This window comes from Scyliorhinus torazame, chromosome 6 (assembly GCF_047496885.1).
Source record: "Scyliorhinus torazame isolate Kashiwa2021f chromosome 6, sScyTor2.1, whole genome shotgun sequence".
In the NCBI taxonomy this organism is placed as follows: domain Eukaryota; kingdom Metazoa; phylum Chordata; class Chondrichthyes; order Carcharhiniformes; family Scyliorhinidae; genus Scyliorhinus; species Scyliorhinus torazame.
In genome coordinates this window covers 40,900,098-40,913,934 of record NC_092712.1, presented here as the reverse complement: position 1 = coordinate 40,913,934, position 13,837 = coordinate 40,900,098, and the positions used below count along the sequence as shown (strand labels likewise).

The 13,837-nt window shown below is 34.8% G+C and overlaps 1 protein-coding gene across 1 annotated transcript in view; it reads left to right on the top strand.

Annotated features, from left to right (window-relative positions):
- The window catches only part of LOC140425680 (sodium channel protein type 1 subunit alpha-like), a 580,672-nt gene that overhangs the window by 19,910 nt on the left and 546,925 nt on the right, over nt 1-13,837 (top strand). The window lies entirely within an intron of this gene.

The following is a 13,837-nucleotide window of genomic DNA, read 5'->3' as shown; positions in this document are numbered from 1 at the left end:
GTGTGTTCTATTTCTAGTTCAGTGTGTGTTCTATTTCTTGTTCAGTGTGTCTTCTATTTCTAGTTCAGTGTGTGTTCTATTTCTTGGTCAATGTGTGTTCTATTTCTAATTTCATGTGGGTTCTATTTCTAATTCCGTGTGTGTTCTATTTCTAGTTTTGTCTGTGTTCTATTTCTAGTTCAGTGTGTGTTCTATTTTAATTCAGTGTGTGTTCTATTTCTAATTCAGTGTGTGTTCTATTTCTAGGTCAGTGTGACTTCTATTTCTAGTTCAGTGTGTGTTCTATTTCTAGGTCAGTGTGTGTTCTATTTCTAGGTCAGTGTGTGTTCTATTTCTAGTTCCGTGTGTGTTCTATTTCTAGTTCAGTGTGTGTTCTATTTCTTGTTCAGTGTGTCTTCTATTTCTAATTCAGTGTGTGTTCTATTTCTAGGTCAGTGTGTCTTATATTTCTAGTTCAGTGTGTGTTCTATTTCTAGGTCAGTGTGTGTTCTATTTCTAGGTCAGTGTGTCTTCTATTTCTAGTTCAGTGTGTGTTCTATTTCTAGTTCAGTGTGTGTTCTATTTCTAGGTCAGTGTGTGTTCTATTTCTAGTTCAGTGTGTGTTCTATTTCTAGGTCAGTGTGTCTTCTATTTCTAGTTCAGTGTGTGTTCTATTTCTAGGTCAGTGTGTGTTCTATTTCTAATTCCGTGTGTGTTCTATTTCTAGTTCAGTGTGTGTTCTATTTGTTGTTCAATGTGTCTTCTATTTCTAGTTCAGTGTGTGTTCTATTTCTTGGTCAATGTGTGTTCTATTTCTAATTTCATGTGTGTTCTATTTCTAATTCCGCGTGTGTTCTATTTCTAGTTTTGTCAATGTTCTATTTCTAGTTCAGTTTGTGTTCTATTTTAATTCCGTATGTGTTCTATTTCTAATTCAGAGTGTGTTCTATTTCTAGTTCAGTGTGTGTTCTATTTCTTGGTCAGTGTGTGTTGTATTTCTAGTTCAGTGTGTGCTCTATTTCTAATGCTGTGTGTGTTCTATTCCTAGTTCAGTGTGTGTTCTATTTCTAGTTCAGTGTGTGTTCTATTTCTAATTCCGTGTGTGTTCTATTTCTAGTTCAATGTGTGTTCTATTTCTAATTCAGTGTGTGTTCTATTTCTATTTCAGTGTGTGTTCTATTTCTAGTTTAGTGTGTGTTCTATTTCTAGTTCAGTGTGTGTTCTATTTCTAGGTCACTGTGTTCTATTTCTAATTCCGTGTGTGTTATATATCTAGTTCAGTGTGTGTTCTATTTCTTGGTCAGTGTGTGTTCTATTTCTAATTCCGTGTGTGTTCTATTTCTAGTGCAGTGTGTGTTCTATTTCTAGTTCTGTGTGTGTTCTATTTCTAGTTCTGTGTGTGTTCTATTCCTAGTTCAGTGTGTGTTCTATTTCTAATTCAGTGTGTGATCTATTTATAGGTCAGTGTGTTTTCTATTTCTAATTCAGTGTGTGTTCTATTTCTAGTTCAGTGTGTGTTCTATTCCTAGTTCAGTGTGTGATCTATTTCTAGTTCAGTGTGTGATCTATTTCTAGGTCAGTGTGTGTTCTATTTCTAGGTCAGTGTGTTTTCTATTTCTAATTCAGTGTGTGTTCTATTTCTAGGTCAATGTGAGTTCTATTTCTAGTTCAGTGTGTGTTCTATTTCTAGTTCAGTGTGTGTTCTATTTCTAGTTCAGTGTGTGTTCTATTTCTCGGTCAGTATGTGTTATATTTCTCGGTCAGTGTGTGTTCTATTTCTAGGTCAGTGTGTGTTCTATTTCTAGTTCAGGGTGTGTTCTATTTCTAGGTCAGGGTGTGTTCTATTTCTAGGTCAGTGTGTGTTCTATTTCTAATTCCGTGTGTGTTCTATTTCTAGTTCAGTGTGTATTCTATTTCTTGTTCAGTGTGTCTTCTATTTCTAGTTCAGTTTGTGTTCTATTTCTTGCTCAATGTGTGTTCTATTTCTAATTTCATGTGTGTTCTATTTCTAATTCAGTGTGTGTTCTATTTCTAGTTCAGTGTGTGTTCTATTTCTAGGTCAGTGTGTCTTCTATTTGTAGTTCAGTGTGTGTTCTATTTCTTGGTCACTGTGTCTTCTATTTCTAGTTCAGTGTGTGTTCTATTTCTTGGTCAGTGTGTGTTCTATTTCTAATTTTGTGTGTGTTCTATTTTAATACCGTATGTGTTCTATTTCTAGTTCAGTGTGTGGTCTATTTTAGTTCCGTATTTGTTCTATTTCTAGTTCAGTGTGTGTTGTATTTCTAGTTCAGTGCGTGTTCTATTTTAATTCTGTATGTGTTCTATTTCTAGTTCCGTGTGTGTTCTATTCCTAGTTCAGTGTGTGTTCTATTTCTAGTTCAGTGTGTGTTCTATTTTAATACCGTGTGTGTTCTATTTCCAGTTCAGTGTGTGTTCTATTTCTTGGTCAGTGTGTGTTCTATTTTTAATTCCGTGTGTGTTCTATTTCTAGGTCAGTGTGTGTTCTATTTCTAGGTCAGTGTGTGTTTTATTTCTAATTCCGTGTGTGTTCTATTCCTAGTTCAGTGTGTGTTTTATTTCTAGGTCAGTGTGTGTTCTATTTCTTATTCTGTGTGTGTTCTATTTCTAGTTCAGTGTGTGTTCTATTTCTAGGTCAGTGTGTGTTCTATTTCTAGGTCAGTGTGTGTTCTATTTCTAATTCCGTGTGTGTTCTATTCCTAGTTCAGTGTGTGTTTTATTTCTAGGTCAGTGTGTGTTATATTTCTAGGTCAGTGTGTGTTCTCTTTCTAGGTCAGTGTGTGTTCTATTTCCAATTCCGTGTGTGTTCTATTTCTAATTCCGTGTGTGTTCTATTTCTAGTTCAGTGTGTGTTCTATTTCTTGTTCAGTGTGTCTTCTATTTCTAGTTCAGTGTGTGTTCTATTTCTTGGTCAATGTGTGTTCTATTTCTAATTTCATGTGGGTTCTATTTCTAATTCCGTGTGTGTTCTATTTCTAGTTTTGTCTGTGTTCTATTTCTAGTTCAGTGTGTGTTCTATTTTAATTCAGTGTGTGTTCTATTTCTAATTCAGTGTGTGTTCTATTTCTAGGTCAGTGTGACTTCTATTTCTAGTTCTGTGTGTGTTCTATTTCTAGGTCAGTGTGTGTTCTATTTCTAGTTCCGTGTGTGTTCTATTTCTAGTTCAGTGTGTGTTCTATTTCTTGTTCAGTGTGTCTTCTATTTCTAATTCAGTGTGTGTTCTATTTCTAGGTCAGTGTGTCTTATATTTCTAGTTCAGTGTGTGTTCTATTTCTAGTTCAGTGTGTGTTCTATTTCTAGGTCAGTGTGTGTTCTATTTCTAGGTCACTGTGTTCTATTTCTAATTCCGTGTGTGTTCTATATCTAGTTCAGTGTGTGTTCTATTTCTTGGTCAGTGTGTGTTCTATTTCTAATTCCGTGTGTGTTCTATTTCTAGGTCAGTGTGTCTTATATTTCTAGTTCAGTGTGTGTTCTATTTCTAGGTCAGTGTGTGTTCTATTTCTAGGTCAGTGTGTCTTCTATTTCTAGTTCAGTGTGTGTTCTATTTCTAGGTCAGTGTGTGTTCTATTTCTAGGTCAGTGTGTCTTCTATTTCTAGTTCAGTGTGTGTTCTATTTCTAGGTCAGTGTGTGTTCTATTTGTTGTTCAATGTGTCTTCTATTTCTAGTTCAGTGTGTGTTCTATTTCTTGGTCAATGTGTGTTCTATTTCTAATTTCATGTGTGTTCTATTTCTAATTCCGCGTGTGTTCTATTTCTAGTTTTGTCTATGTTCTATTTCTAGTTCAGTGTGTGTTCTATTTCTAATTCAGAGTGTGTTCTATTTCTAGTTCAGTGTGTGTTCTATTTCTTGGTCAGTGTGTGTTGTATTTCTAGTTCAGTGTGTGCTCTATTTCTAATGCTGTGTGTGTTCTACTTCTAGTTCAGTGTGTGTTCTATTTCTAGTTCAGTGTGTGTTCTATTTCTAATTCCGTGTGTGTTCTATTTCTAGTTCAATGTGTGTTCTATTTCTAATTCAGTGTGTGTTCTATTTCTGGTTTAGTGTGTGTTCTATTTCTAGTTCAGTGTGTGTTCTATTTCTAGGTCACTGTGTTCTATTTCTAATTCCGTGTGTGTTCTATATCTAGTTCAGTGTGTGTTCTATTTCTTGGTCAGTGTGTGTTCTATTTCTAATTCCGTGTGTGTTCTATTTCTAGTGCAGTGTGTGTTCTATTTCTAGTTCTGTGTGTGTTCTATTTCTAGTTCTGTGTGTGTTCTATTTTAATTCCGTATGTGTTCTATTTCTAATTCAGTGTGTGATCTATTTCTAGGTCAGTGTGTGTTCTATTTCTAGGTCAGTGTGTTTTCTATTTCTAATTCAGTGTGTGTTCTATTTCTAGTTCAGTGTGTGTTCTATTCCTAGTTCAGTGTGTGATCTATTTCTAGGTCAGTGTGTGTTCTATTTCTAATTCCGTGTGTGTTCTCTTCCTAGTTCAGTTTGTGTTCTATTTCTAATTCAGAGTGTGATCTATTTCTAGGTCAATGTGAGTTCTATTTCTAGTTCAGTGTGTGTTCTATTTCTAGTTCAGTGTGTGTTCTATTTCTAGTTCAGTTTGTGTTCTATTTCTCGGTCAGTGTGTGTTATATTTCTCGGTCAGTGTGTGTTAAATTTCTAGGTCAGTGTGTGTTCAATTTCTAGGTCAGTGTGTGTTCTATTTCTAGGTCAGTGTGTGTTATATTTCTAGGTCAGTGTGTGTTCTATTTCTAGGTCAGTGTGTGTTCTATTTGTAGGTCAGTGTGTGTTCTATTTCTTGCTCAATGTGTGTTCTATTTCTAATTTCATGTGTGTTCTATTTCTAATTCAGTGTGTATTCTATTTCTAGTTCAGTGTGTGTTCTATTTCTAGGTCAGTGTGTCTTCTATTTCTAGTTCAGTGTGTGTTCTATTTCTTGGTCACTGTGTCTTCTATTTCTAGTTCAGTGTGTGTTCTATTTCTTGGTCAGTGTGTGTTCTATTTCTAATTTTGTGTGTGTTCTATTTTAATACCGTATGTGTTCTATTTCTAGTTCAGTGTGTGTTCTATTTCTTGGTCAGTGTGTGTTGTATTTCTAGTTCAGTGTGTGCTCTATTTCTAATGCTGTGTGTGTTCTACTTCTAGTTCAGTGTGTGTTCTATTTCTAGTTCAGTGTGTGTTCTATTTCTAATTCCGTGTGTGTTCTATTTCTAGTTCAATGTGTGTTCTATTTCTAATTCAGTGTGTGTTCTATTTCTATTTCAGTGTGTGTTCTATTTCTAGTTTAGTGTGTGTTCTATTTCTAGTTCAGTGTGTGTTCTATTTCTAGGTCACTGTGTTCTATTTCTAATTCCGTGTGTGTTCTATATCTAGTTCAGTGTGTGTTCTATTTCTTGGTCAGTGTGTGTTCTATTTCTAATTCCGTGTGTGTTCTATTTCTAGTGCAGTGTGTGTTCTATTTCTAGTTCTGTGTGTGTTCTATTTCTAGTTCTGTGTGTGTTCTATTTTAATTCCGTATGTGTTCTATTTCTAATTCAGTGTGTGATCTATTTCTAGGTCAGTGTGTGTTCTATTTCTAGGTCAGTGTGTTTTCTATTTCTAATTCAGTGTGTGTTCTATTTCTAGTTCAGTGTGTGTTCTATTCCTAGTTCAGTGTGTGATCTATTTCTAGGTCAGTGTGTGTTCTATTTCTAATTCCGTGTGTGTTCTCTTCCTAGTTCAGTTTGTGTTCTATTTCTAATTCAGAGTGTGATCTATTTCTAGGTCAATGTGAGTTCTATTTCTAGTTCAGTGTGTGTTCTATTTCTAGTTCAGTGTGTGTTCTATTTCTAGTTCAGTTTGTGTTCTATTTCTCGGTCAGTGTGTGTTATATTTCTCGGTCAGTGTGTGTTAAATTTCTAGGTCAGTGTGTGTTCAATTTCTAGGTCAGTGTGTGTTCTATTTCTAGGTCAGTGTGTGTTATATTTCTAGGTCAGTGTGTGTTCTATTTCTAGGTCAGTGTGTGTTCTATTTGTAGGTCAGTGTGTGTTCTATTTCTTGCTCAATGTGTGTTCTATTTCTAATTTCATGTGTGTTCTATTTCTAATTCAGTGTGTATTCTATTTCTAGTTCAGTGTGTGTTCTATTTCTAGGTCAGTGTGTCTTCTATTTCTAGTTCAGTGTGTGTTCTATTTCTTGGTCACTGTGTCTTCTATTTCTAGTTCAGTGTGTGTTCTATTTCTTGGTCAGTGTGTGTTCTATTTCTAATTTTGTGTGTGTTCTATTTTAATACCGTATGTGTTCTATTTCTAGTTCAGTGCGTGTTCTATTTTAATTCTGTATGTGTTCTATTTCTAGTTCCGTGTGTGTTCTATTCCTAGTTCAGTGTGTGTTCTATTTCTAGTTCAGTGTGTGTTCTATTTTAATACCGTGTGTGTTCTATTTCCAGTTCAGTGTGTGTTCTATTTCTTGGTCAGTGTGTGTTCTATTTTTAATTCCGTGTGTGTTCTATTTCTAGGTCAGTGTGTGTTCTATTTCTAGGTCAGTGTGTGTTTTATTTCTAATTCCGTGTGTGTTCTATTCCTAGTTCAGTGTGTGTTTTATTTCTAGTTCAGTGTGTGTTATATTTCTAGGTCAGTGTGTGTTCTATTTCTAGGTCACTGTGTGTTCTATTTCTAATTACGTGTGTTCTATTTCTAGTTCAGTGTGTGTTCTATTTTTTGTTCAGTGTGTCTTCTATTTCTAGTTCAGTGTGTATTCTATTTCTAATTTCATGTGTGTTCTATTTCTAATTCCGTGTGTGTTCTATTTCTAGTTTTGTCTGTGTTCTATTTCTAGTTCAGTGTGTGTTCTATTTTAATTCCCTATGTGTTCTATTTCTAATTCAGTGTGTGTTCTTTTTCTAGTTCAGTGTGTGTTCTATTTCATGGTCAGTGTGTCCTCTATTTCTAGTTCAGTGTGTGTTCTATTTCTTGGTCAGTGTGTGTTCTATTTCTAATTCCGTTTGTGTTCTATTCCTAGCTCAGTGTGTGTTCTATTTCTAGTTCAGTGTGTGTTTTATTTCTAGGTCAGTGCGTGTTCTATTTCTAGTTCAGTGGGTGTTCTTTTTAATTCCGTGTGTGTTCTATTTCTAGTTCAGTGTGTTCTATTTCTAGGTCAGTGTGTGTTCTTTTTCTAATTTTGTGTGTGTTCTATTCCTAGTTCAGTCTGTGTCCTATTTCTAATTCCGTCTGTGTCCTATTTCTAATTCCGTGTGTGTTCTATTTCTTCTTCCGTGTGTGTTCTATTTCTAATTCCGTGTGTGTTCTATTTCTATTTCAGTGTGTGTTCTATTTCTTGTTCTGTGTGTGTTCTATTCCTAGTTCAGTGTGTGTTGTATTTCTAGTTCAGTGTGTGCTCTATTTCTAGGTCAGTGTGTTTCCTATTTCTAATTTTGTGTGTGTTCTATTCCTAGTTCAGTCTGTGTTTTATTTCTAATTCCGTGTGTGTTCTGTTTCTATTTCAGTGTGTGTTCTATTTCTATTTCAGTGTGTATTCTATTTCTATTTCAGTGTGTGTTCTATTTCTCGTTCAGTGTGTGTTCTATTTCTAGTTCAGTGTGTGTTCTATTTCTAATTCCGTGTGTGTTCTATTTCTAGTTCAGTGTGTGTTCCCTTTCTAGTTCAGGGTGTGTTCAATTTCTATTTCAGTGTGTTCTATTTCTACTTCAATGAGTTCTATTTCTAGTTCAGTGTGTGTTCCATTTCTAATTCCGTGTGTGTTCTATTTCTATTTCAGTGTGTGTTCTATTTCTATTTCAGTGTGTCTTCTATTTCTCGTTCAGTGTGTGTTCTATTTCTCGTTCAGTGTGTGTTCTATTTCTCGTTCTGTGTGTGTTCTATTTCTAATTCCGTGTGTGTTCTATTTCTAATTCCGTGTGTGTTCTATTTCTATTTCAGTGTGTTCTATTTCTAGTTCAGTGTGTGTTCTATTTTTTGTTCTGTGTGTGTTCTATTCCTAGTTCTGTGTGTGTTGTATTTCTAGGTCAGTGTGTGCTCTATTTCTAGGTCAGTGTGTTTTCTATTTCTAATTCTGTGTGTGTTCTATTTCTAGTTCAGTGTGTGTTCTATTCCTAGTTCAGCCTGTGTTTTATTTCTAATTCCGTGTGTATTCTATTTCTATTTCAGCGTTGTTCTATTTCTCGTTCAGTGTGTGTTGTATTTCTAGGTCAGTGTGTTTTCTATTTCTAATTGTGTGTGTGTTCTATTCCTAGTTCAGTCTGTGTTTTTTTTCTAATTCCGTGTGTGTTCTATTTCTATTTCAGTGTGTGTTCTATTTCTAGTTCACTGTGTGTTCTATTTCTAGTTCAGTGTGTGTTCTATTTCTAGTTCAGTGTGTGTTCTATTTCTAGTTCAGTGTGTGTTCTATTTCTAGTTCAGTGTGTGTTCTATTCCTAGTTCAGTGTGTGTTCTATTTCTAGTTCAGTGTGTGTTCTATTTCTAGTTCTGTGTGTGTTCTATTTCTAGTTCAGTGTGTGTTCTATTTCTAGTTCAGTGTGTGTTCTATTTCTAGTTCAGTGTGTGTTCTATTTCTAATTCTGTGTGTGTTCTATTTTTAATTCTGTGTGTGTTCTATTTCTATTTCAGTGTGTGTTCTATTTCTAGTTCAGTGTGTGTTCTGTTTTTTGTTCTGTGTGTGTTCTATTCCTAGTTCAGTGTGTGTTGTATTTCTAGTTCAGTGTGTGCTCTATTTCTAGGTCAGTGTGTGTTGTATTTCTAGTTCAGTGTGTGCTCTATTTCTAGGTCAGTGTGTTTTCTATTTCTAATTGTGTGTGTGTTCTATTCCTAGTTCAGTCTGTGTTTTTTTTCTAATTTAGTGTGTGTTCTATTCCTAGTTCAGTCTGTGCTTTATTTCTAATTCCGTGTGTGATCTATTTCTAGTTCAGTGTGTGTTCTATTTCTAGTTCAGTGTGTGTTCTATTTCTAATTCCGTGTGTGTTCTATTTCTAGTTCAGTGTGTGTTCTATTTCTAGGTCAGTTTGTGTTCTATTTCTAATTTCGTGTGTGTTCTATTCCTAGTTCAGTCTGTGTCCTATTTCTTCTTCCGTGTGTGTTCTATTTCTAGTTAAGTGTCTGTTCTTTTTCCAGTTCAGTGTCTGCTCTATTTCCAGTTCAGTGTGTGTTCTATTTCGAGGTCAGTGTGTGTTCTATTTCTAGTTCAGTGTGTGTTCTATTTCTATGTCAGTGTGTGTTCTATTTCTAGTTCAGAGTCTGTTCTATTTCCAGTTCAGTGTGTGTTCTATTTCTAGGTCAGTGTGTGTTCTATTTCTAATTCCATGTGTGTTCTATTTCTATTTCAGTGTGTGTTCTATTTCTAATTCTGTGTGTGTTCTGTTTCTATTTCAGTGTGTGTTCTATTTCTAGTTCAGTGTGTGTTCTATTTCTATGTCAGTGTGTGTTCTATTTCTAGTTCAGAGTCTGTTCTATTTCTAGTTCAGTGTGTGCTCTATTTCACGTTCAGTGTGTGTTTTATTTCTAGTTCTGTGTGTGTTTTATTTCTAGTTCTGTGTGTGTTCTATTTCTAGTTCAGTGTGTGTTCTATTTCTAGTTCTGTGTGTGTTCTGTTTCTAGTTCAGTGTGTGTTCTATTTCTAGTTCAGTGTGTGTTCCAATCCCACTTCAGCGTGTGTTGTATTTCTAGTTCAGTGTGTGCTCTATTTCTAATTCCGTTTGTGTTTTATTCCTAGTTCAGTGTGTGTTCTATGTCTAGTTCAGTGTGTGTTCTATTTCTAGTTTTGTGTGTGTTTTATTTCTAGTTCAGTGTGTGTTCTATTTCTAGTTCAGTGTGTGTTCTATTTCTAATTCCGTGTGTGTTCTATTTCTAGTTCAGTGTGTGTTTTATTTCTAGTTCAGTGTGTGTTCTATTTCTAGTTCAGTGTGTGTTCTATTTCTAATTCCGTGTGTGTTCTATTCCTAGTTCAGTCTGTGTTCTATTTCTAATTCCGTGTGTTCTATTTCTTGTTCAATCTTTGTTCTACTTCTTGGTCAGTTTGTGTTCTATTTCTAGTTCAGTGTGTGTTCTATTTCTAATTCCGTGTGTGTTCTATTTCTAGTGCAGTGTGTGTTCTATTTCTAGTTTAGTGTGTGTTCTATTTCAAGTTCAGTGTGTGTTCTATTTCAAGTTCAGTGTGTGTTCTATTTCTAGTTCAGTGTGTGTTCTATTTCAAGTTCAGTGTGTGTTCTATTTCAAGTTCAGTGTGTGTTCTATTTCTAGTTCAGTTTGTGTTCTATTTCTAGTTCAGTGTGTGTTCTATTTCTAATTCCGTGTGTGTTCTATTTCTAGTTCAGTGTGTGTTCTATTTCTAATTCCATGTGTGTTCTATTTCTATTTCAGTTTGTGTTCCATTTCTAGTTCAATGTGTGTTCTATTTCTTGGTCAGTGTGTGTTCTATTTCTAATTCCGTGTGTGTGATTTTTCTAGTGCAGTGTGTGTTCTATTTCTAGTTCAGTGTGTGTTCTATTTCTAGTTCAGTGTGTGTTCTATTTCAAGTTCAGTGTGTGTTCTATTTCTAGTTCAGTGTGTGTTCTATTTCTAGTTCAGTGAGTGTTCTATTTCTAGTTCAGTTTGTGTTCTATTTCTAGTCAGTGTGTGTTCTATTTCTAGGTCAGTGTGTGTTCTATTTCTAGTTCAGTGTGTGTTCTATTTCTCGTTCCGTGTATGTCCTATTTCTAGATCAGTGTGTGTTTTATTTTTATTTCAGTGTCAATTCTAAATCTAGATCAGTATGTGTTCTATTTCTAGGTCAGTGTGTGTTATATTTCTAGTTCAGTGTGTGTTCTATTTCTTGGTCAGTGTGTGTTCTATTTCTCGTTCAGTGTGTGTTCTGTTTTTATTTCAGTGTGTGTTCTATTCCTAGTTCAGTGTGTGTTCTATTTCTAGTGCAGTGTGTGTTCTATTTCTAGTTCAGTGTGTGTTCTATTTCTAGTTCAGTGTGTGTTCTATTTCAAGTTCAGTGTGTGTTCTATTTCACGTTCAGTGTGTGTTTTATTCCTAGTTCAGTGTGTGTACTATTCCTAGTTCAGTGTGTGTTCTATTTCTTGTTCAGTGTGTATTCTATTTCTAGTTCAGTGTGTGTTCTATTTCTAATTCAGCGTATGTTCTATTTCTAGTTGAGTGTGTGTTCTATTTCTACGTCAATGAGTGTTCTATTTCTAATTCCGTGTGTGTTCTATTTCTAGTTCAATCTTTGTTCTATTTCTAGTTCAGTGTGTGTTCTATTTCTAATTCCGTGTGTGTTCTATTTCTAGTTCAGTGTGTGTTCTATTTCTAGTTCAGTGTGTGTTCTAGTTCTTGATCAGTGTGTGTTTTATTTCTAATTCCGTGTGTGTTCTATTTCTAGTGCAGTGTGTGTTCTATTTCTAGTTCAGTGTGTGTTCTATTTCTAGTTCAGTGTGTGTTCTATTTCAAGTTCAGTGTGTGTTCTATTTCTAGTTCAGTGTGTGTTCTATTTCTAGTTCAGTGTGTGTTCTATTTCTAGTTCAGTGTGTGTTCTATTTCTAATTCCCTGTGTGTTCTATTTCTAGTTCAGTGTGTGTTCTATTTCTAATTCCGTGTGTGTACTATTTCTAGTTCAGTTTGTGTTCTATTTCTAGTTCAGTGTGTGTTCTATTTCTTGGTCAGTGTGTGTTCTATTTCTAATTCCGTGTGTGTTCTATTTCTAGTGCAGTGTGTGTTCTATTTCTAGTTCTGTGTGTGTTCTATTTCAAGTTCAGTGTGTGTTCTATTTCAAGTTCAGTGTGTGTTCTATTTCTAGTTCAGTGTGTGTTCTATTTCTAGTTCAGTGTGTGTTCTATTTCTAGTTCAGTGTGTGTTCTATTTCGAGGTCAGTGTGTGTTCTATTTCGAGGTCAGTGTGTGTTCTATTTCGAGGTCAGTGTGTGTTCTATTTCTAGGTCAGTGTGTGTTCTATTTCTAGTTCAGTGTGTGTTCTATTTCTAGTTCCGTGTATGTCCTATTTCTAGATCAGTGTGTGTTTTATTTTTATTTCAGTGTCAATTCTAAATCTAGTTAAGTGTGTGTTCTATTTCTAGTTCAGTGTGTGTTCTATTTCTAGGTCAGTGTGTGTTCTATTTCTGGTTCAATGTGGGTTCTATTTCTAATTTTGTGTGTGTTCTATTCCTAGTTCAGTCTGTGTTCTATTTCTAATTCCGTGTGTGTTCTATTTCTAGTTAAGTGTCTGCTCTATTTCCAGTTCAGTGTGTGTTCTATTCTAGTTCAGTGTGTGTTCTATTTCTAATTCCGTGTGTGTACTATTCCTCGTTCAGTGTGTGTTCTATTTCTTGTTCAGTGTGTATTCTATTTCTAGTTCAGTGTGTGCTCTATTTCTAGGTCAGTGTGTGTTCTATTTCTAATTCAGCGTATGTTCTATTTCTAGTTGAGCGTGTGTTCTATTTCTACGTCAATGAGTGTTCTATTTCTAATTCCGTGTGTGTTCTATTTCTAGTTCAATCTTTGTTCTATTTCTTGTTCAGTTTGTGTTCTATTTCTCGTTCAGTGTGTGTTCTATTTCTAATTCCGTGTGTGTTCTATTTCTAGTTCAGTATGTGTTTTATTTCTAGTTCATTGTGTGTTCTACTTCTTGGTCAGTGTGTGTTCTATTTCTAATTCCGTGTGTGTTCCATTTCTAGTGCAGTGTCTGTTCTATTTCTAGTTCAGTGTGTGTTCTATTTCTAGTTCAGTGTGTGTTCTATTTCAAGTTCAGTGTGTGTTCTATTTCAAGTTCAGTGTGTGTTCTATTTCTAGTTCAGTGTGTGTTCTATTTCTAGTTCAGTGTGTGTTCTATTTCTAGTTCAGTTTGTGTTCTATTTCTAGTTCAGTGTGTGTTCTATTTCTAATTCCGTGTGTGCTCTATTTCTAGTTCAGTGTGTGTTCTATTTCTAATTCCGTGTGTGTTCTATTTCTATTTCCGTTTGTGTTCTATTTCTAGTTCAGTGTGTGTTCTATTTCTTGGTCAGTGTGTGTTCTATTTCTAATTCCGTGTGTGTTCTATTTCTAGTGCAGTGTGTGTTCTATTTCTAGTTCTGTGTGTGTTCTATTTCAAGTTCAGTGTGTGTTCTATTTCTAGTTCAGTGTGTGTTCTATTTCTAGTTCAGTGTGTGTTCTATTTCTAGTTCAGTGTGTGTTCTATTTCTAGGTCAGTGTGTGTTCTATTTCTAGTTCAGTGTGTGTTCTATTTCAAGTTCAGTGTGTGTTCTATTTCTAGTTCAGTGTGTGTTCTATTTCTAGTTCAGTGTGTGTTTTATTTTTATTTCAGTATCAATTCTAAATCTAGATCAGTGTGTGTTCTATTTCTAGGTCAGTGTGTGTTATATTTCTAGTTCAGTGTGTGTTCTATTTTTATTTCAGTGTGTGTTCTATTCCTAGTTCAGTGTGTGTTCTATTCCTAGTTCAGTGTGTGTTCTATTTCTCGTTCAGTGTGTGTTCTATTTCTAGTTCAGTGTGTGTTCTATTTCTAGTTCAGTGTGTGTTCTATTTCTAGTTCAGTGTGTGTTCTATTTCTAGTTCAGTGTGTGTTCTATTTCTAGTTCAGTGTGTGTTCTACTTCCATTTCAGCGTGAATTATATTTCTATTTCAGTTTGTGTTCTATTTCTAGTTAAATTTATAGTCCAGTGTAAATTCTATTTCTAGTTCTATTTCAATTTTAGTGTGTGTTCTACTGCTCGTTCAATTTCAATTTTAGTGTCTATTTTTTATTTCAGTTTGTGGTCTGTTTCTATTTCAATATATGTTTTCTAATTTAGTGTTTGTTTCTCGGTCTAGTTATATTTATATATTTCTACGTCAGTGTGTGATCCAGTTCCAGGTCAGAGTGTACTCTATTTCTAGTTCAGTGTGT